Below are 23,491 nucleotides of genomic sequence, written 5' to 3'. Positions count from 1 at the left end.
GACAGCTATCTTCCAAAAATACACTGAAGTAAGGCTGCCAAGAGGACTTGAAAGTGGGGCAGAATTGCAGGAAACCGATTTCAGGAGGTAGACTGGAATTGCATTGAAAGCATAGGAAAAGAGGCAGAACGTCCACAATGATGCACTTGGCCAAAAAGGGCGTATGCGTTTTTTCCTGAATATATTCAGGAAAAAACGCATACGCCCTTTTTGGCCAACCAAGCAAGCTTGCAAAGGAAATCTGCACTACAATGAAGTCTCACTTCCCCCCGGTCAAAAGGGCCATCTGAAAAAAGTGTAAAATCCAGAAAGGCAGGACAGGCCATGGAGAACTGGGAGCCTTGTCATGCTGATGGGCGGGATGTAAATTGCCAACAGACACTCGGGAGAAGTGTATGGTGTTTCCTGAAACATCTAAAAAACAAAGCAACAGAACCTAGGGCACTTCCACTTATGGTCCTATAGCTTAGGGAAATTAAAATCAAAAAGACACAGCCACCCCAAAGTTTGGAACGGCTCTGTTTACAAGAACCTCGTTTACAGTACAAGTTCAACATCGCAGAAAGTGAAAAATGGATAAAGAAGTTGTGGTATTTACTTACAAAGCAATATCACTCAGCAATGAAATCTGTGTCATCAGGCCCTTAGCATCACAATGAGTGGATTCGGGTATGATGATTCTAACTGAAATAAGTCACACAGAAAAAGAAACATCATAATATATCAGTAATACATGGAATGTAAACTTGGCTACACAGGAACTGAATTACAGAACAGAACAGGGTCTCAAATTTAGAAAACCAACTTATGCTTGCTTAAGGGGAAAGGTGAGTTGGGGTGCTGCATAAAACCAGAGATTGAAATGAGCACAGATAAAGTTCCTTAAGCCAAATATGGAATAGACAAGAGCTACTCCTTGCTCAACGAAATGGACTCAACACCGCATATTAAACGCCTAAGAATGTACCTGACTAGTAAGTATCTTAAAACCTATGGATTGCTATGTCTCCAAAAGAGAATCAAGCATGTGTACAGGGGCATAAATGCAGCAGTGATAGGATTGCAGAGTTTCGTGAGCAAATGAAGACCCTTTGAAGTCATATTGCATGGTACCCATTCCACGGGTCTCAACTCTCCAGGTTTAAGGTATTCTTCCTTCAGCTAAAACATGCATGTGGAACCTAGAGTATGATCAACCATGTGATCGGGAGACGTGTTCAAATATGTCTCAGTTTTCGTACCCTGGTACTCGGGTGCAACATTCCAGACGCTTTACTAACACTCTCCCCACTTGGAGAGTCAGCGCCTTTAACCTCCTGTTTGGCACAGTTTGCAATTTCTGTGGAAGATGAACAGGAATAGCGAGAACCAATGAGAGGCTAGCTGGAGGTGTCTGGACGGGCAAATTTAACTCTCATTCCCCACCAGGAAGAGGAAATAACCAAAGGCTCAGCGTGCCGTACCGGAACCAGTTTAGGGCCTGAAGCCATCCTGCGGTGTTGCGGCCAGCTCAAAAGAAAGCGAGTTGAAGAAAGGAGCTCAGGGGCACTGTAATTCACAAACCTGCAGAGTTATAAATGACAGCTATCTTCCAAAAATACACTGAAGTAAGGCTGCCAAGAGGACTTGAAAGCGGGGCAGAATTGCAGGAAACCGATTTCAGGAGGTAGACTGGAATTGCATTGAAAGCATAGGAAAAGAGGCAGAACGTCCACAATGATGCACTTGGCCAAAAAGGGCATATGCGTTTTTTCCTGAATATATTCAGGAAAAAACGCATACGCCCTTTTTGGCCAACCAAGCAAGCTTGCAAAGGAAATCTGCACTACAATGAAGTCTCACTTCCCCACGGTCAAAAGGGCCATCTGAAAAAAGTGTAAAATCCAGAAAGGCAGGACAGGCCATGGAGAACTGGGAGCCTTGTCATGCTGATGGGCGGGATGTAAATTGCCAACAGACACTCGGGAGAAGTGTATGGTGTTTCCTGAAACATCTAAAAAACAAAGCAACAGAACCTAGGGCACTTCCACTTATGGTCCTATAGCTTAGGGAAATTAAAATCAAAAAGACACAGCCACCCCAAAGTTTGGAACGGCTCTGTTTACAAGAACCTCGTTTACAGTACAAGTTCAACATCGCAGAAAGTGAAAAATGGATAAAGAAGTTGTGGTATTTACTTACAAAGCAATATCACTCAGCAATGAAATCTGTGTCATCAGGCCCTTAGTAGCACAATGAGTGGATTCAGGTATGATGATTCTAACTGAAATAAGTCACACAGAAAAAGAAACATCATAAGATATCAGTAATACACGGAATGTAAACTTGGCTACACAGGAACTGAATTACAGAACAGAACAGTGTCTCAAATTTAGAAAACCAACTTATGCTTGCTTAAGGGTAAAGGTGAGTTGGGGTGCTGCATAAAACCAGAGATTGAAATGAGCACAGATAAAGTTCCTTAAGCCAAATATGGAATAGAAAAGAGCTACTCCTTGCTCAACGAAATGGACTCAACACCGCATATTAAACGCCTAAGAATGTACCTGACTAGTAAGTATCGGAAAACCTATGGATTGCTATGTCTCCAAAAGAGAATCAAGCATGTGTACAGGGGCATAAACGCAGCAGTAATAGGATTGGAGAGGTTCGGTGAGCAAATGAAGACCCTTTGAAGTCATATTGCATGGTACCCATTCCACGGGTTTCAACTACCCAGGTTTTAGGTATTCTTCCTTCAGCTAAAACATGCATGTGGAACCCAAGTATGATCAACCATGTGAACGGGAGACGTGTTCAAATATGTCTCACTTTTCCTCCCCTGGTACTCGGGTGCAACGTTCCAGACGCCTTACTAACACTCTCCCCACTTGGAGAGTCAGCGTCTTTAACCTCCTGTTTGGCCCAGTTTGCAATTTCTGCGGAAGATGAACAGGAATAGCGAGAACCAATGAGAGGCTAGCTGGAGGTGTCTGGACAGGCAAATTTAACTCTCATTTCCCAACAGGAAGAGGAAATAACCAAAGGCTCAGCGTGCCGTACCGGAACCAGATTAGGGCCTGAAGCCATCCTGCGGTGTTGCGGCCAGCTCAAAAGAAAGCGAGTTGAAGAAAGGAGCTCAGGGGCACTGTAATTCACAAACCTACAGAGTTATAAATGACAGATATCGTCCAAAAATAGACTGAAGTAAGGCTGCCAAGAGGACTTGAAAGCGGGGCAGAATTGCAGGAAACCGATTTCAGGAGGTAGACTGGAATTGCATTGAAAGCACAGGAAAAGAGGCAGAACGTCCACAATGATGCACTTGGCCAAAAAGGGCGTATGCGTTTTTTCCTGAATATATTCAGGAAAAAACGCATACGCCCTTTTTGGCCAACCAAGCAAGCTTGCAAAGGAAATCTGCACTACAATGAAGTCTCACTTTCCCCCGGTCAAAAGGGCCATCTGAAAAAAGTGTAAAATCCAGAAAGGCAGGACAGGCCATGGAGAACTGGGAGCCTTGTTATGCTGATGGGCGGGATGTAAATTGCCAACAGACACTCGGGAGAAGTGTATGGTGTTTCCTGAAACATCTAAAAAACAAAGCAACAGAACCTAGGGCACTTCCACTTATGGTCCTATAGCTTAGGGAAATTAAAATCAAAAAGACACAGCCACCCCAAAGTTTGGAACGGCTCTGTTTACAAGAACCTCATTTACAGTACAAGTTCAACATCGCAGAAAGTGAAAAATGGATAAAGAAGTTGTGGTATTTACTTACAAAGCAATATCACTCAGCAATGAAATCTGTGTCATCAGGCCCTTAGCAGCACAATGAGTGGATTCAGGTATGATGATTCTAAATGAAGTAAGTCACACAGAAAAAGAAACATCATAAGATATCACTAATACACGGAATATAAACTTGGCTACACAGGAACTGAATTACAGAACAGAACAGGGTCTCAAATTTAGAAAACCAACTTATGCTTGCTTAAGGGGAAAGGAGAGTTGGGGTGCTGCATAAAACCAGAGATTTAAATGAGCACAGATAAAGTTCCTTAAGTCAAATATGGAATAGACAAGAGCTACTCCTTGCTCAACGAAATGGACTCAACACCGCATATTAAACGCCTAAGAATGTACCTGACTAGTAAGTATCTTAAAACCTATGGATTGCGATGTCTCCGAAAGAGAATCAAGCATGTGTACAGGGGCATAAACGCAGCAGTGATAGGATTGGAGAGGTTCGGTGAGCAAATGAAGACCCTTTGAAGTCATATTGCATGGTATCCATTACACGGGTCTTAACTCTCCAGGTTTAAGGTATTCTTCGTTCAGCTAAAACATGTATGTGGAACCCAAGTATGATCAACCATGTGAACGGGAGACGTGTTCATATATGTCTCAGTTTTCCTCCCCTGGTACTCGGGTGCAACATTCCAGACGCTTTACTAACACTCTCCCCACTTGGAGAGTCAGCGTCTTTAACCTCCTGTTTGGCCCAGTTTGCAATTTCTGCCGAAGATGAACAGGAATAGCGAGAACCAATGAGAGGCTAGCTGGAGGTGTCTGGACGGGCAAATTTAACTCTCATTTCCCAACAGGAAGAGGAAATAACCAAAGGCTCAGCGTGCCGTACCGGAACCAGATTAGGGCCTGAAGCCATCCTGCGGTGTTGCGGCCAGCTCAAAAGAAAGCGAGTTGAAGAAAGGAGCTCAGGGGCACTGTAATTCACAAACCTGCAGAGTTATAAATGACAGCTATCGTCCAAAAATAGACTGAAGTAAGGCTGCCAAGAGGACTTGAAAGTGGGGCAGAATTGCAGGAAACCGATTTCAGGAGGTAGACTGGAATTGCATTGAAAGCATAGGAAAAGAGGCAGAACGTCCACAATGATGCACTTGGCCAAAAAGGGCGTATGCGTTTTTTCCTGAATATATTCAGGAAAAAACGCATACGCCCTTTTTGGCCAACCAAGCAAGCTTGCAAAGGAAATCTGCACTACAATGAAGTCTCACTTCCCCCCGGTCAAAAGGGCCATCTGAAAAAAGTGTAAAATCCAGAAAGGCAAGACAGGCCATGGAGAACTGGGAGCCTTGTTCTGCTGATGGGCGGGATGTAAATTGCCAACAACCACTGGGGAGAAGTGTATGGTGTTTCCTGAAACATCTAAAAAACAAAGCAACAGAGCCTAGGGCACTGCCACTTATGGTCCTATAGCTTAGGGAAATTGAAATCAAAAAGACACAGCCACCCCAAACTTTCGAACGGCTCTGTTTACAAGAACCTCGTTTACAGTACAAGTTCAACATCGCAGAAAGTGAAAAATGGATAAAGAAATTGTGGTATTTACTTACAAAGCAATATCACTCAGCAATGAAATCTGTGTCATCAGGCCCATAGCAGCACAATGAGTGGATTCAGGTATGATGATTCTAACTGAAATAAGTCACACAGAAAAGAAACATCATAAGATATCAGTAATACACGGAATGTAAACTTGGCTACACAGGAACTGAATTACAGAACAGAACAGGGTCTCAAATTTAGAAAACCAACTTATGCTTGCTTAAGGGGAAAGGTGAGTTGGGGTGCTGCATAAAACCAGAGATTGAAATGAGCACAGATAAAGTTCCTTAAGTCAAATATGGAATAGACAAGAGCTACTCCTTGCTCAACGAAATGGACTCAACACCGCATATTAAACGCCTAAGAATGTACCTGACTAGTAAGTATCGGAAAACCTATGGATTGCTATGTCTCCAAAAGAGAATCAAGCATGTGTACAGGGGCATAAACGCAGCAGTGATAGGATTGGAGAGGTTCGGTGAGCAAATGAAGACCCTTTGAAGTCATATTGCATGGTACGCATTACACGGGTCTCAACTCTCCAGGTTTAAGGTATTCTTCCTTTAGCTAAAACATGCATGTGGAACACAAGTATGATCAACCATGTGAACGGGAGACGTGTTCAAATATGTCTCAGTTTTCCTCCCCTGGTACTCGGGTGCAACATTCCAGACGCTTTACTAACACTCTCCCCACTTGGAGAGTCAGCGCCTTTAACCTCCTGTTTGGCCCAGTTTGCAGTTTCTGCGGAAGATGAACAGGAATAGCGAGAACCAATGAGAGACTAGCTGGAGGTGTCTGGACGGGCAAATTTAACTCTCATTTCCCACCAGGAAGAGGAATTAACCAAAGGCTCAGCATGCCGGGCCGGAACCAGATTAGGGCCTGAAGCCATCCTGCGGTGTTGCGGCCAGGTCACAAGAAAGCGAGTTGAAGAAAGGAGCTCAGGGGCACTGTAATTCACAAACCTGCAGAGTTATAAATGACAGCTATCGTCCAAAAATAGACTGAAGTAAGGCTGCCAAGAGGACTTGAAAGCGGGGCAGAATTGCAGGAAACCGATTTCAGGAGGTAGATTGGAATTGCATTGAAAGCATAGGAAAAGAGGCAGAACGTCCACAATGATGCACTTGGCCAAAAAGGGCGTATGCGTTTTTTCCTGAATATATTCAGGAAAAAACGCATACGCCCTTTTTGGCCAACCAAGCAAGCTTGCAAAGGAAATCTGCACTACAATGAAGTCTCACTTCCCCCCGGGCAAAAGGGCCATCTGAAAAAAGTGTAAAATCCAGAAAGGCAGGACAGGCCATGGAGAACTGGGAGCCTTGTTATGCTGATGGGCGGGATGTAAATTGCCAACAACCACTCGGGAGAAGTGTATGGTGTTTCCTGAAACATCTAAAAAACAAAGCAACAGAACCTAGGGCACTTCCACTTATGGTCCTATAGCTTAGGGAAATTAAAATCAAAAAGACACAGCCACCCCAAAGTTTGGGACGCCTCCGTTTATAAGAACCTCGTTTACCATACAAGTTCAATATCACAGAAAGTGAAAAATGGATAAAGAACTTGTGGTACTTACGTACAATGCAGTATCACTCAGCAATGAAATCTATGTCATCAGGCCCGTAGCAGCATAATGAGTGGATTCAGGTACGATGATTCTAACTGAAATAAGTCACACAGAAAAAGAAACATCATAAGATATCACTAATACACGGAATGTAAACTTGGCTACACAGGAACTGCATTCCAAACCAGAACAGGGTCTCAAATTTAGAAAACCAACTTATGCTTGCTTAAGGGGAAAGGTGAGTTGGGGTGCTGCATAAAACCAGAGATTGAAATGAGCACAGATAAAGTCCCCTAAGTCAAATATGGAATAGACAAGAGCTACTCCTTGCTCAACGAAATGGACTCAACACCGCATATTTAAAGCCTAAGAATGTACCTGACTAGTAAGTATCTTAAAACCTATGGATTGCTATGTCTCCGAAAGAGAATCAAGCATGTGTACAGGGGCATAAACGCAGCAGTGATAGGATTGGAGAGGTTCGGTGAGCAAATGAAGACCCTTTGAAGTCATATTGCATGGTACCCATTCCACGGGTTTCAACTACCCAGGTTTAAGGTATTCTTCCTTCAGCTAAAACATGCATGTGGAACCTAGAGTATGATCAACCATGTGATCGGGAGACGTGTTCAAATATGTCTCAGTTTTCCTCCCCTGGTACTCGGGTGCAACATTCCAGACGCTTTACTAACACTCTCCCCACTTGGAGAGTCAGTCCCTTTAACCTCCTGTTTGGCCCAGTTTGCAATTTCTGCGGAAGATGAACAGGAATAGCGAGAACCAATGAGAGACTAGCTGGAGGTGGCTGGACGGGCAAATTTAACTCTCATTTCCCACCAGGAAGAGGAATTAACCAAAGGCTCAGCGTGCCGTGCCAGAACCAGATTAGGGCCTGAAGCCATCCTGCGGTGTTGCGGCCAGGTCACAAGAAAGCGAGTTGAAGAAAGGAGCTCAGGGGCACTGTAATTCACAAACCTGCAGACTTATAAATGACAGCTATCGTCCAAAAATAGACTGAAGTAAGGCTGCCAAGAGGACTTGAAAGCGGGGCAGAATTGCAGGAAACCGATTTCAGGAGGTAGACTGGAATTGCATTGAAAGCATAGGAAAAGAGGCAGAACGTCCACAATGATGCACTTGGCCAAAAAGGGCGTATGCGTTTTTTCCTGAATATATTCAGGAAAAAACGCATACGCCCTTTTTGGCCAACCAAACAAGCTTGCAAAGGAAATCTGCACTACAATGAAGTCTCACTTCCCCCCGGTCAAAAGGGCCATCTGAAAAAAGTGTAAAATCCAGAAAGGCAAGACAGGCCATGGAGAACTGGGAGCCTTGTTATGCTGATGGGCGGGATGTAAATTGCCAACAACCACTGGGGAGAAGTGTATGGTGTTTCCTGAAACATCTAAAAAACAAAGCAACAGAGCCTAAGGCACTGCCACTTATGGTCCTATAGCTTAGGGAAATTGAAATCAAAAAGACACAGCCACCCCAAACTTTCGAACGGCTCTGTTTACAAGAACCTCGTTTACAGTACAAGTTCAACATCGCAGAAAGTGAAAAATGGATAAAGAAATTGTGGTATTTACTTACAAAGCAATATCACTCAGCAATGAAATCTGTGTCATCAGGCCCATAGCAGCACAATGAGTGGATTCAGGTATGATGATTCTAACTGAAATAAGTCACACAGAAAAGAAACATCATAAGATATCAGTAATACACGGAATGTAAACTTGGCTACACAGGAACTGAATTACAGAACAGAACAGGGTCTCAAATTTAGAAAACCAACTTATGCTTGCTTAAGGGGAAAGGTGAGTTGGGGTGCTGCATAAAACCAGAGATTGAAATGAGCACAGATAAAGTTCCTTAAGTCAAATATGGAATAGACAAGAGCTACTCCTTGCTCAACGAAATGGACTCAACACCGCATATTAAACGCCTAAGAATGTACCTGACTAGTAAGTATCGGAAAACCTATGGATTGCTATGTCTCCAAAAGAGAATCAAGCATGTGTACAGGGGCATAAACGCAGCAGTGATAGGATTGGAGAGGTTCGGTGAGCAAATGAAGACCCTTTGAAGTCATATTGCATGGTACGCATTACACGGGTCTCAACTCTCCAGGTTTAAGATATTCTTCCTTTAGCTAAAACATGCATGTGGAACACAAGTATGATCAACCATGTGAACGGGAGACGTGTTCAAATATGTCTCAGTTTTCCTCCCCTGGTACTCGGGTGCAACATTCCAGACGCTTTACTAACACTCTCCCCACTTGGAGAGTCAGCGCCTTTAACCTCCTGTTTGGCCCAGTTTGCAGTTTCTGCGGAAGATGAACAGGAATAGCGAGAACCAATGAGAGACTAGCTGGAGGTGTCTGGACGGGCAAATTTAACTCTCATTTCCCACCAGGAAGAGGAATTAACCAAAGGCTCAGCATGCCGGGCCGGAACCAGATTAGGGCCTGAAGCCATCCTGCGGTGTTGCGGCCAGGTCACAAGAAAGCGAGTTGAAGAAAGGAGCTCAGGGGCACTGTAATTCACAAACCTGCAGAGTTATAAATGACAGCTATCGTCCAAAAATAGACTGAAGTAAGGCTGCCAAGAGGACTTGAAAGCGGGGCAGAATTGCAGGAAACCGATTTCAGGAGGTAGACTGGAATTGCATTGAAAGCATAGGAAAAGAGGCAGAACGTCCACAATGATGCACTTGGCCAAAAAGGGCGTATGCGTTTTTTCCTGAATATATTCAGGAAAAAACGCATACGCCCTTTTTGGCCAACCAAGCAAGCTTGCAAAGGAAATCTGCACTACAATGAAGTCTCACTTCCCCCCGGGCAAAAGGGCCATCTGAAAAAAGTGTAAAATCCAGAAAGGCAGGACAGGCCATGGAGAACTGGGAGCCTTGTTATGCTGATGGGCGGGATGTAAATTGCCAACAACCACTCGGGAGAAGTGTATGGTGTTTCCTGAAACATCTAAAAAACAAAGCAACAGAACCTAGGGCACTTCCACTTATGGTCCTATAGCTTAGGGAAATTAAAATCAAAAAGACACAGCCACCCCAAAGTTTGGGACGCCTCCGTTTATAAGAACCTCGTTTACCATACAAGTTCAATATCACAGAAAGTGAAAAATGGATAAAGAACTTGTGGTACTTACGTACAATGCAGTATCACTCAGCAATGAAATCTATGTCATCAGGCCCGTAGCAGCATAATGAGTGGATTCAGGTACGATGATTCTAACTGAAATAAGTCACACAGAAAAAGAAACATCATAAGATATCACTAATACACGGAATGTAAACTTGGCTACACAGGAACTGCATTCCAAACCAGAACAGGGTCTCAAATTTAGAAAACCAACTTATGCTTGCTTAAGGGGAAAGGTGAGTTGGGGTGCTGCATAAAACCAGAGATTGAAATGAGCACAGATAAAGTCCCTTAAGTCAAATATGGAATAGACAAGAGCTACTCCTTGCTCAACGAAATGGACTCAACACCGCATATTTAAAGCCTAAGAATGTACCTGACTAGTAAGTATCTTAAAACCTATGGATTGCTATGTCTCCGAAAGAGAATCAAGCATGTGTACAGGGGCATAAACGCAGCAGTGATAGGATTGGAGAGGTTCGGTGAGCAAATGAAGACCCTTTGAAGTCATATTGCATGGTACCCATTCCACGGGTTTCAAATACCCAGGTTTAAGGTATTCTTCCTTCAGCTAAAACATGCATGTGGAACCTAGAGTATGATCAACCATGTGATCGGGAGACGTGTTCAAATATGTCTCAGTTTTCCTCCCCTGGTACTCGGGTGCAACATTCCAGACGCTTTACTAACACTCTCCCCACTTGGAGAGTCAGTCCCTTTAACCTCCTGTTTGGCCCAGTTTGCAATTTCTGCGGAAGATGAACAGGAATAGCGAGAACAAATGAGAGACTAGCTGGAGGTGTCTGGACGGGCAAATTTAACTCTCATTTCCCACCAGGAAGAGGAATTAACCAAAGGCTCAGCGTGCTGTGCCAGAACCAGATTAGGGCCTGAAGCCATCCTGCGGTGTTGCGGCCAGGTCACAAGAAAGCGAGTTGAAGAAAGGAGCTCAGGGGCACTGTAATTCACAAACCTGCAGACTTATAAATGACAGCTATCGTCCAAAAATAGACTGAAGTAAGGCTGCCAAGAGGACTTGAAAGCGGGGCAGAATTGCAGGAAACCGATTTCAGGAGGTAGACTGGAATTGCATTGAAAGCATAGGAAAAGAGGCAGAACGTCCACAATGATGCACTTGGCCAAAAAGGGCGTATGCGTTTTTTCCTGAATATATTCAGGAAAAAACGCATACGCCCTTTTTGGCCAACCAAGCAAGCTTGCAAAGGAAATCTGCACTACAATGAAGTCTCACTTCCCCCCGGTCAAAAGGGCCATCTGAAAAAAGTGTAAAATCCAGAAAGGCAAGACAGGCCATGGAGAACTGGGAGCCTTGTTATGCTGATGGGCGGGATGTAAATTGCCAACAACCACTGGGGAGAAGTGTATGGTGTTTCCTGAAACATCTAAAAAACAAAGCAACAGAGCCTAAGGCACTGCCACTTATGGTCCTATAGCTTAGGGAAATTGAAATCAAAAAGACACAGCCACCCCAAACTTTCGAACGGCTCTGTTTACAAGAACCTCGTTTACAGTACAAGTTCAACATCGCAGAAAGTGAAAAATGGATACAGAAATTGTGGTATTTACTTACAAAGCAATATCACTCAGCAATGAAATCTGTGTCATCAGGCCCATAGCAGCACAATGAGTGGATTCAGGTATGATGATTCTAACTGAAATAAGTCACACAGAAAAGAAACATCATAAGATATCAGTAATACACGGAATGTAAACTTGGCTACACAGGAACTGAATTACAGAACAGAACAGGGTCTCAAATTTAGAAAACCAACTTATGCTTGCTTAAGGGGAAAGGTGAGTTGGGGTGCTGCATAAAACCAGAGATTGAAATGAGCACAGATAAAGTTCCTTAAGTCAAATATGGAATAGACAAGAGCTACTCCTTGCTCAACGAAATGGACTCAACACCGCATATTAAACGCCTAAGAATGTACCTGACTAGTAAGTATCGGAAAACCTATGGATTGCTATGTCTCCAAAAGAGAATCAAGCATGTGTACAGGGGCATAAACGCAGCAGTGATAGGATTGGAGAGGTTCGGTGAGCAAATGAAGACCCTTTGAAGTCATATTGCATGGTACGCATTACACGGGTCTCAACTCTCCAGGTTTAAGATATTCTTCCTTTAGCTAAAACATGCATGTGGAACACAAGTATGATCAACCATGTGAACGGGAGACGTGTTCAAATATGTCTCAGTTTTCCTCCCCTGGTACTCGGGTGCAACATTCCAGACGCTTTACTAACACTCTCCCCACTTGGAGAGTCAGCGCCTTTAACCTCCTGTTTGGCCCAGTTTGCAGTTTCTGCGGAAGATGAACAGGAATAGCGAGAACCAATGAGAGACTAGCTGGAGGTGTCTGGACGGGCAAATTTAACTCTCATTTCCCACCAGGAAGAGGAATTAACCAAAGGCTCAGCATGCCGGGCCGGAACCAGATTAGGGCCTGAAGCCATCCTGCGGTGTTGCGGCCAGGTCACAAGAAAGCGAGTTGAAGAAAGGAGCTCAGGGGCACTGTAATTCACAAACCTGCAGAGTTATAAATGACAGCTATCGTCCAAAAATAGACTGAAGTAAGGCTGCCAAGAGGACTTGAAAGCGGGGCAGAATTGCAGGAAACCGATTTCAGGAGGTAGACTGGAATTGCATTGAAAGCATAGGAAAAGAGGCAGAACGTCCACAATGATGCACTTGGCCAAAAAGGGCGTATGCGTTTTTTCCTGAATATATTCAGGAAAAAACGCATACGCCCTTTTTGGCCAACCAAGCAAGCTTGCAAAGGAAATCTGCACTACAATGAAGTCTCACTTCCCCCCGGGCAAAAGGGCCATCTGAAAAAAGTGTAAAATCCAGAAAGGCAGGACAGGCCATGGAGAACTGGGAGCCTTGTTATGCTGATGGGCGGGATGTAAATTGCCAACAACCACTCGGGAGAAGTGTATGGTGTTTCCTGAAACATCTAAAAAACAAAGCAACAGAACCTAGGGCACTTCCACTTATGGTCCTATAGCTTAGGGAAATTAAAATCAAAAAGACACAGCCACCCCAAAGTTTGGGACGCCTCCGTTTATAAGAACCTCGTTTACCATACAAGTTCAATATCACAGAAAGTGAAAAATGGATAAAGAACTTGTGGTACTTACGTACAATGCAGTATCACTCAGCAATGAAATCTATGTCATCAGGCCCGTAGCAGCATAATGAGTGGATTCAGGTACGATGATTCTAACTGAAATAAGTCACACAGAAAAAGAAACATCATAAGATATCACTAATACACGGAATGTAAACTTGGCTACACAGGAACTGCATTCCAAACCAGAACAGGGTCTCAAATTTAGAAAACCAACTTATGCTTGCTTAAGGGGAAAGGTGAGTTGGGGTGCTGCATAAAACCAGAGATTGAAATGAGCACAGATAAAGTCCCTTAAGTCAAATATGGAATAGACAAGAGCTACTCCTTGCTCAACGAAATGGACTCAACACCGCATATTTAAAGCCTAAGAATGTACCTGACTAGTAAGTATCTTAAAACCTATGGATTGCTATGTCTCCGAAAGAGAATCAAGCATGTGTACAGGGGCATAAACGCAGCAGTGATAGGATTGGAGAGGTTCGGTGAGCAAATGAAGACCCTTTGAAGTCATATTGCATGGTACCCATTCCACGGGTTTCAAATACCCAGGTTTAAGGTATTCTTCCTTCAGCTAAAACATGCATGTGGAACCTAGAGTATGATCAACCATGTGATCGGGAGACGTGTTCAAATATGTCTCAGTTTTCCTCCCCTGGTACTCGGGTGCAACATTCCAGACGCTTTACTAACACTCTCCCGACTTGGAGAGTCAGTCCCTTTAACCTCCTGTTTGGCCCAGTTTGCAATTTCTGCGGAAGATGAACAGGAATAGCGAGAACCAATGAGAGACTAGCTGGAGGTGTCTGGACGGGCAAATTTAACTCTCATTTCCCACCAGGAAGAGGAATTAACCAAAGGCTCAGCGTGCCGTGCCAGAACCAGATTAGGTCCTGAAGCCATCCTGCGGTGTTGCGGCCAGGTCACAAGAAAGCGAGTTGAAGAAAGGAGCTCAGGGGCACTGTAATTCACAAACCTGCAGACTTATAAATGACAGCTATCGTCCAAAAATAGACTGAAGTAAGGCTGCCAAGAGGACTTGAAAGCGGGGCAGAATTGCAGGAAACCGATTTCAGGAGGTAGACTGGAATTGCATTGAAAGCATAGGAAAAGAGGCAGAACGTCCACAATGATGCACTTGGCCAAAAAGCGCGTATGCGTTTTTTCCTGAATATATTCAGGAAAAAACGCATACGCCCTTTTTGGCCAACCAAGCAAGCTTGCAAAGGAAATCTGCACTACAATGAAGTCTCACTTCCCCCCGGTCAAAAGGGCCATCTGAAAAAAGTGTAAAATCCAGAAAGGCAAGACAGGCCATGGAGAACTGGGAGCCTTGTTATGCTGATGGGCGGGATGTAAATTGCCAACAACCACTCGGGAGAAGTGTATGGTGTTTCCTGAAACATCTAAAAAACAAAGCAACAGAGCCTAGGGCACTGCCACTTATGGTCCTATAGCTTAGGGAAATTAAAATCAAAAAGACACAGCCACCCCAAACTTTCGAACGGCTCTGTTTACAAGAACCTCGTTTACAGTACAAGTTCAACATCGTAGAAAGTGAAAAATGGATAAAGAAATTGTGGTATTTACTTACAAAGCAATATCACTCAGCAATGAAATCTGTGTCATCAGGCCCATAGCAGCACAATGAGTGGATTCAGGTATGATGATTCTAACTGAAATAAGTCACACAGAAAAGAAACATCATAAGATATCAGTAAAACACGGAATGTAAACTTGGCTACACAGGAACTGAATTACAGAACAGAACAGGGTCTCAAATTTAGAAAACCAACTTATGCTTGCTTAAGGGTAAAGGTGAGTTGGGGTGCTGCATAAAACCAGAGATTGAAATGAGCACAGATAAAGTTCCTTAAGTCAAATATGGAATAGACAAGAGCTACTCCTTGCTCAACGAAATGGACTCAACACCGCATATTAAACGCCTAAGAATGTACCTGACTAGTAAGTATCTTAAAACCTATGGATTGCTATGTCTCCAAAAGAGAATCAAGCATGTGTACAGGGGCATAAACGCAGCAGTGATAGGATTGGAGAGGTTCGGTGAGCAAATGAAGACCCTTTGAAGTCATATTGCATGGTACGCATTACACGGGTCTCAACTCTCCAGGTTTAAGGTATTCTTCCTTTAGCTAAAACATGCATGTGGAACACAAGTATGATCAACCATGTGAACGGGAGACGTGTTCAAATATGTCTCAGTTTTCCTCCCCTGGTACTCGGGTGCAACATTCCAGACGCTTTACTAACACTCTCCCCACTTGGAGAGTCAGCGCCTTTAACCTCCTGTTTGGCCCAGTTTGCAGTTTCTGCGGAAGATGAACAGGAATAGCGAGAACCAATGAGAGACTAGCTGGAGGTGTCTGGACGGGCAAATTTAACTCTCATTTCCCACCAGGAAGAGGAATTAACCAAAGGCTCAGCATGCCGGGCCGGAACCAGATTAGGGCCTGAAGCCATCCTGCGGTGTTGCGGCCAGGTCACAAGAAAGCGAGTTGAAGAAAGGAGCTCAGGGGCACTGTAATTCACAAACCTGCAGAGTTATAAATGACAGCTATCGTCCAAAAATAGACTGAAGTAAGGCTGCCAAGAGGACTTGAAAGCGGGGCAGAATTGCAGGAAACCGATTTCAGGAGGTAGACTGGAATTGCATTGAAAGCATAGGAAAAGAGGCAGAACGTCCACAATGATGCACTTGGCCAAAAAGGGCGTATGCGTTTTTTCCTGAATATATTCAGGAAAAAACGCATACGCCCTTTTTGGCCAACCAAGCAAGCTTGCAAAGGAAATCTGCACTACAATGAAGTCTCACTTTCCCCCGGTCAAAAGGGCCATCTGAAAAAAGTGTAAAATCCAGAAAGGCAGGACAGGCCATGGAGAACTGGGAGCCTTGTTATGCTGATGGGCGGGATGTAAATTGCCAACAACCACTCGGGAGAAGTGTATGGTGTTTCCTGAAACATCTAAAAAACAAAGCAACAGAACCTAGGGCACTTCCACTTATGGTCCTATAGCTTAGGGAAATTAAAATCAAAAAGACACAGCCACCCCAAAGTTTGGGACGCCTCCGTTTATAAGAACCTCGTTTACCATACAAGTTCAATATCACAGAAAGTGAAAAATGGATAAAGAACTTGTGGTACTTACGTACAATGCAGTATCACTCAGCAATGAAATCTATGTCATCAGGCCTGTAGCAGCATAATGAGTGGATTCAGGTACGATGATTCTAACTGAAATAAGTCACACAGAAAAAGAAACATCATAAGATATCACTAATACACGGAATGTAAACTTGGCTACACAGGAACTGCATTCCAAACCAGAACAGGGTCTCAAATTTAGAAAACCAACTTATGCTTGCTTAAGGGGAAAGGTGAGTTGGGGTGCTGCATAAAACCAGAGATTGAAATGAGCACAGATAAAGTCCCTTAAGTCAAATATGGAATAGACAAGAGCTACTCCTTGCTCAACGAAATGGACTCAACACCGCATATTTAAAGCCTAAGAATGTACCTGACTAGTAAGTATCTTAAAACCTATGGATTGCTATGTCTCCGAAAGAGAATCAAGCATGTGTACAGGGGCATAAACGTAGCAGTGATAGGATTGGAGAGGTTCGGTGAGCAAATGAAGACCCTTTGAAGTCATATTGCATGGTACCCATTCCACGAGTTTCAACTACCCAGGGTTAAGATATTCTTCCTGCAGCTAAAACATGCATGTGGAACCTAGAGTATGATCAACCATGTGATCGGGAGACGTGTTCAAATATGTCAGTTTTCGTACCCTGGTACTCGGGTGCAACATTCCAGACGCTTTACTAACACTCTCCCGACTTGGAGAGTCAGTCCCTTTAACCTCCTGTTTGGCCCAGTTTGCAATTTCTGCGGAAGATGAACAGGAATAGCAAGAACCAATGAGAGGCTAGCTGGAGGTGTCTGGACGGGCAAATTTAACTCTCATTTCCCACCAGGAAGAGGAAATTACCAAAGGCTCAGCGTGCCGTACCGGAACCAGATTAGGGCCTGAAGCCATCCTGCGGTGTTGCGGCCAGCTCAAAACAAAGCGAGTTGAAGAAAGGAGCTCAGGGGCACTGTAATTCACAAACCTGCAGACTTATAAATGACAGCTATCGTCCAAAAATAGACTGAAGTAAGGCTGCCAAGAGGACTTGAAAGCGGGGCAGAATTGCAGGAAACCGATTTCAGGAGGTAGACTGGAATTGCATTGAAAGCATAGGAAAAGAGGCAGAACGTCCACAATGATGCACTTGGCCAAAAAGGGCGTATGCGTTTTTTCCTGAATATATTCAGGAAAAAACGCATACGCCCTTTTTGGCCAACCAAGCAAGCTTGCAAAGGAAATCTGCACTACAATGAAGTCTCACTTCCCCCCGGTCAAAAGGGCCATCTGAAAAAAGTGTAAAATCCAGAAAGGCAGGACAGGCCATGGAGAACTGGGAGCCTTGTTATGCTGATGGGCGGGATGTAAATTGCCAACAGACACTCGGGAGAAGTGTATGGTGTTTCCTGAAACATCTAAAAAACAAAGCAACAGAGCCTAGGGCACTGCCACTTATGGTCCTATAGCTTAGGGAAATTAAAATCAAAAAGACACAGCCACCCCAAAGTTTGGGACGCCTCTGTTTACAAGAACCTCGTTTACAGTACAAGTTCAACATCACAGAAAGTAAAAAATGTATAAAGAACTTGTGGTACTTACGTACAATGCAGTATCACTCAGCAATGAAATCTATGTCATCAGGCCCGTAGCAGCATAATGAGTGGATTCAGGTATGATGATTCTAACTGAAATAAGTCACACAGAAAAAGAAACATCATAAGTTATCACTAATACACGGAATGTAAACTTGGCTACACAGGAACTGAATTACATAACAGAACAGGGTCTCAAATTTAGAAAACCAACTTATGCTTGCTTAAGGGGAAAGGTGAGTTGGGGTGCTGCATAAAACCAGAGATTGAAATGAGCACAGATAAAGTTCCTTAAGCCAAATATGGAATAGACAAGAGCTACTCCTTGCTCAACGAAATGGACTCAACACCCCATATTAAACGCCTAAGAATGTACCTGACTAGTAAGTATCTTAAAACCTATGGATTGCTATGTCTCCAAAAGAGAATCAAGCGTGTGTACAGGGGCATAAACGCAGCAGTGATAGGATTGGAGAGGTTCGGTGAGCAAATGAAGACCCTTTGAAGTCATATTGCATGGTACACATTACACGGGTCTCAACTCTCCAGGTTTAAGGTATTCTTCCTTCAGCTAAAACATGCATGTGGAACCCAAGTATGATCAACCATGTGAACGGGAGACGTGTTCAAATATGTCTCAGTTTTCCTCCCCTGGTACTCGGGTGCAACATTCCAGACGCTTTACTAACACTCTCCCCACTTGGAGAGTCAGCGCCTTTAACCTCCTGTTTGGCCCAGTTTGCAATTTCTGCGGAAGATGAACAGGAATAGCGAGAACCAATGAGAGGCTAGCTGGAGGTGTCTGGACGGGCAAATTTAACTCTCATTTCCCACCAGGAAGAGGAAATAACCAAAGGCTCAGCGTGCCGTGCCGGAACCAGATTAGGGCCTGAAGCCATCCTGCGGTGTTGCGGCCAGGTCACAAGAAAGCGAGTTGAAGAAAGGAGCTCAGGGGCACTGTAATTCACAAACCTGCAGAGTTATAAATGACAGCTATCGTCCAAAAATAGACTGAAGTAAGGCTGCCAAGAGGACTTGAAAGCGGGGCAGAATTGCAGGAAACCGATTTCAGGAGGTAGACTGGAATTGCATTGAAAGCATAGGAAAAGAGGCAGAACGTCCACAATGATGCACTTGGCCAAAAAGGGCGTATGCGTTTTTTCCTGAATATATTCAGGAAAAAACGCATACGCCCTTTTTGGCCAACCAAGCAAGCTTGCAAAGGAAATCTGCACTACAATGAAGTCTCACTTCCCCCCGGTCAAAAGGGCCATCTGAAAAAAGTGTAAAATCCAGAAAGGCAGGACAGGCCATGGAGAACTGGGAGCCTTGTTATGCTGATGGGCGGGATGTAAATTGCCAACAACCACTCGGGAGAAGTGTATGGTGTTTCCTGAAACATCTAAAAAACAAAGCAACAGAGCCTAGGGCACTGCCACTTATGGTCCTATAGCTTAGGGAAATTAAAATCAAAAAGACACAGCCACCCCAAAGTTTGGGACGCCTCCGTTTATAAGAACCTCGTTTACCATACAAGTTCAATATCACAGAAAGTGAAAAATGGATAAAGAACTTGTGGTACTTACGTACAATGCAGTATCACTCAGCAATGAAATCTATGTCATCAGGCCCGTAGCAGCATAATGAGTAGATTCAGGTACGATGATTCTAACTGAAATATGTCACACAGAAAAAGAAACATCATAAGATATCAGTAATACACGGAATGTAAACTTGGCTACACAGGAACTGAATTACAGAACAGAACAGGTTCTCAAATTTAGAAAACCAACTTATGCTTGCTTAAGGGGAAAGGTGAGTTGGGGTGCTGCATAAAACCAGAGATTGAAATGAGCACAGATAAAGATCCTTAAGCCAACTATGGAATAGACAAGAGCTACTCCTTGCTCAACGAAATGGACTCAACACCGCATATTAAACGCCTAAGAATGTACCTGACTAGTAAGTATCTTAAAACCTATGGATTGCTATGTCTCCGAAAGAGAATCAAGCATGTGTACAGGGGCATAAACGCAGCAGTGATAGAATTGGAGAGGTTCGGTGAGCAAATGAAGACCCTTTGAAGTCATATTGCATGGTACCCATTCCACGGGTTTCAACTACCCAGGTTTTAGGTATTCTTCCTTCAGCTAAAACATGCATGTGGAACCCAGAGTATGATCAACCGTGTGATCGGGAGACGTGTTCAAATATGTCTCAGTTTTCCTCCCCTGGTACTCGGGTGCAACATTCCAGACGCTTTACTAACACTCTCCCCACTTGGAGAGTCAGCGCCTTTAACCTCCTGTTTGGCACAGTTTGCAATTTCTGCGGAAGATGAACAGGAATAGCGAGAACCAATGAGAGGCTAGCTGGAGGTGTCTGGACGGGCAAATTTAACTCTCATTTCCCACCAAGAAGAGGAAATAACCAAAGGCTCAGTGTGCCGTACCGGAACCAGATTAGGGCCTGAAGCCATCCTGCGGTGTTGCGGCCAGCTCAAAAGAAAGCGAGTTGAAGAAAGGAGCTCAGGGGCACTGTAATTCACAAACCTGCAGAGTTATAAATGACAGCTATCGTCCAAAAATAGACTGAAGTTAGGCTGCCAAGAGGACTTGAAAGCGGGGCAGAATTGCAGGAAACCGATTTCAGGAGGTAGACGGGAATTGCATTGAAAGCATAGGAAAAGAGGCAGAACGTCCACAATGATGCACTTGGCCAAAAAGGGCGTATGCGTTTTTTCCTGAATATATTCAGGAAAAAACGCATACGCCCTTTTTGGCCAACCAAGCAAGCTTGCAAAGGAAATCTGCACTACAATGAAGTCTCACTTCCCCCCCGGTCAAAAGGGCCATCTGAAAAAAGTGTAAAATCCAGAAAGGCAGGACAGGCCATGGAGAACTGGGAGCCTTGTTATGCTGATGGGCGGGATGTAAATTGCCAACAGACACTCGGGAGAAGTGTATGGTGTTTCCTGAAACATCTAAAAAACAAAGCAACAGAGCCTAGGGCACTTCCACTTATGGTCCTATAGCTTAGGGAAATTAAAATCAAAAAGACACAGCCACCCCAAAGTTTGGGACACCTCTGTTTACAAGAACCTCGTTTACCGTACAAGTTCAATATCACAGAAAGTGAAAAATGGATAAAGAACTTGTGGTACTTACGTACAATGCAGTATCACTCAGCAATAAAATCTATGTCATCAGGCCCGTAGCAGCATAATGAGTAGATTCAGGTACGATGATTCTAACTGAAATAAGTCACACAGAAAAAGAAACATCATAAGATATCAGTAATACACGGAATGTAAACTTGGCTACACAGGAACTGAATTACAGAACAGAACAGGTTCTCAAATTTAGAAAACCAACTTATGCTTGCTTAAGGGGAAAGGTGAGTTGGGGTGCTGCATAAAACCAGAGATTGAAATGAGCACAGATAAAGTTCCTTAAGCCAAATATGGAATAGACAAGAGCTACTCCTTGCTCAACGAAATGGACTCAACACCGCATATTAAACGCCTAAGAATGTACCTGACTAGTAAGTATCTTAAAACCTATGGATTGCTATATCTCCGAAAGAGAATCAAGCATGTGTACAGGGGCATAAACGCAGTAGTGATAGGATTGGAGAGGTTCGGTGAGCAAATGAAGACCCTTTGAAGTCATATTGCATGGTACCCATTCCACGGGTTTCAACTACCCAGGTTTTAGGTATTCTTCCTTCAGCTAAAACATGCATGGGGAACCCAGAGTATGATCAACCGTGTGATCGGGAGACGTGTTAAAATATGTCTCAGTTTTCCTCCCCTGGTACTCGGGTGCAACATTCCAGACGCTTTACTAACACTCTCCCCACTTGGAGAGTCAGCGCCTTTAACCTCCTGTTTGGCACAGTTTGCAATTTCTGCGGAAGATGAACAGGAATAGCGAGAACCAATGAGAGGCTAGCTGGAGGTGTCTGGACGGGCAAATTTAACTCTCATTTCCCACCAGGAAGAGGAAATAACCAAAGGCTCAGTGTGCCGGGCCGGAACCAGATTAGGGCCTGAGGCCAAACTGCGGTGTTGCGGCCAGCTCAAAAGAAAGCGAGTCGAAGAAAGGAGCTCAGGGGCACTGTAATTCACAAACCTGCAGAGTTATAAATGACAGCTATCGTCCAAAAATAGACTGAAGTTAGGCTGCCAAGAGGACTTGAAAGCGGGGCAGAATTGCAGGAAACCGATTTCAGGAGGTAGACTGGAATTGCATTGAAAGCATAGGAAAAGAGGCAGAACGTCCACAATGATGCACTTGGCCAAAAAGGGCGTATGCGTTTTTTCCTGAATATATTCAGGAAAAAACGCATACGCCCTTTTTGGCCAACCAAGCAAGCTTGCAAAGGAAATCTGCACTACAATGAAGTCTCACTTCCCCCCGGTCAAAAGGGCCATCTGAAAAAAGTGTAAAATCCAGAAAGGCAGGACAGGCCATGGAGAACTGGGAGCCTTGTTATGCTGATGGGCGGGATGTAAATTGCCAACAACCACTCGGGAGAAGTGTATGGTGTTTCCTGAAACATCTAAAAAACAAAGCAACAGAACCTAGGGCACTTCCACTTATGGTCCTATAGCTTAGGGAAATTAAAATCAAAAAGACACAGCCACCCCAAAGTTTGGGACGGCTCTGTTTACAAGAACCTCGTTTACAGTACAAGTTCAACATCGCAGAAAGTGAAAAATGGAGAAAGAAGTTGTGGTATTTACTTACAAAGCAATATCACTCAGCAATGAAATCTGTGTCATCAGGCCCTTAGCAGCACAATGAGTGGATTCAGGTATGATGATTCTAACTGAAATAAGTCACACAGAAAAAGAAACATCATAAGATATCAGTAATACACGGAATGTAAACTTGGCTACACAGGAACTGAATTACAGAACAGAACAGGGTCTCAAATTTAGAAAACCAACTTATGCTTGCTTAAGGGGAAAGGTGAGTTGGGGTGCTGCATAAAACCAGAGATTGAAATGAGCACAGATAATGTTCCTTAAGCCAAATATGGAATAGACAAGAGCTACTCCTTGCTCAATGAAATGGACTCAACACCCCATATTAAACGCCTAAGAATGTACCTGACTAGTAAGTATCTTAAAACCTATGGATTGCTATGTCTCCGAAAGAGAATCAAGCATGTGTACAGGGGCATAAACGCAGCAGTGATAGGATTGGAGAGGTTCGGTGAGCAAATGAAGACCCTTTGAAGTCATATTGCATGGTACCCATTCCACGGGTTTCAACTACCCAGGTTTAAGGTATTCTTCCTTCAGCTAAAACATGCATGTGGAACCCAGAGTATGATCAACCATGTGATCGGGAGACGTGTTCAAATATGTCTCAGTTTTCGTACCCTGGTACTCGGGTGCAACATTCCAGACGCTTTACTAACACTCTCCCGACTTGGAGAGTCAGTCCCTTTAACCTCCTGTTTGGCCCAGTTTGCAATTTCTGTGGAAGATGAACAGGAATAGCGAGAACCAATGAGAGACTAG

The 23,491-nt window shown here is 43.9% G+C and overlaps 1 long non-coding RNA gene across 20 annotated transcripts in view; it reads right to left on the bottom strand.

The window, feature by feature from the left end:
* The window catches only part of LOC307181240, a 1,005,010-nt gene that overhangs the window by 353,331 nt on the left and 628,188 nt on the right, over positions 1 to 23,491 (bottom strand). For all 20 annotated transcript variants that reach the window (XR_013826197.1, XR_013826198.1, XR_013826199.1 and 17 more), the window contains one exon: positions 3,757 to 3,838. This is a non-coding gene — a long non-coding RNA (uncharacterized lncRNA). The remainder of the gene's footprint in view (positions 1 to 3,756; positions 3,839 to 23,491) is intronic.

This window comes from Stenella coeruleoalba (assembly GCF_951394435.1).
Source record: "Stenella coeruleoalba genome assembly, contig: scaffold_84, whole genome shotgun sequence".
Classification (NCBI taxonomy): Eukaryota; Metazoa; Chordata; class Mammalia; order Artiodactyla; family Delphinidae; genus Stenella; species Stenella coeruleoalba.
This window is presented reverse-complemented; position numbering and strand designations above follow the sequence as displayed.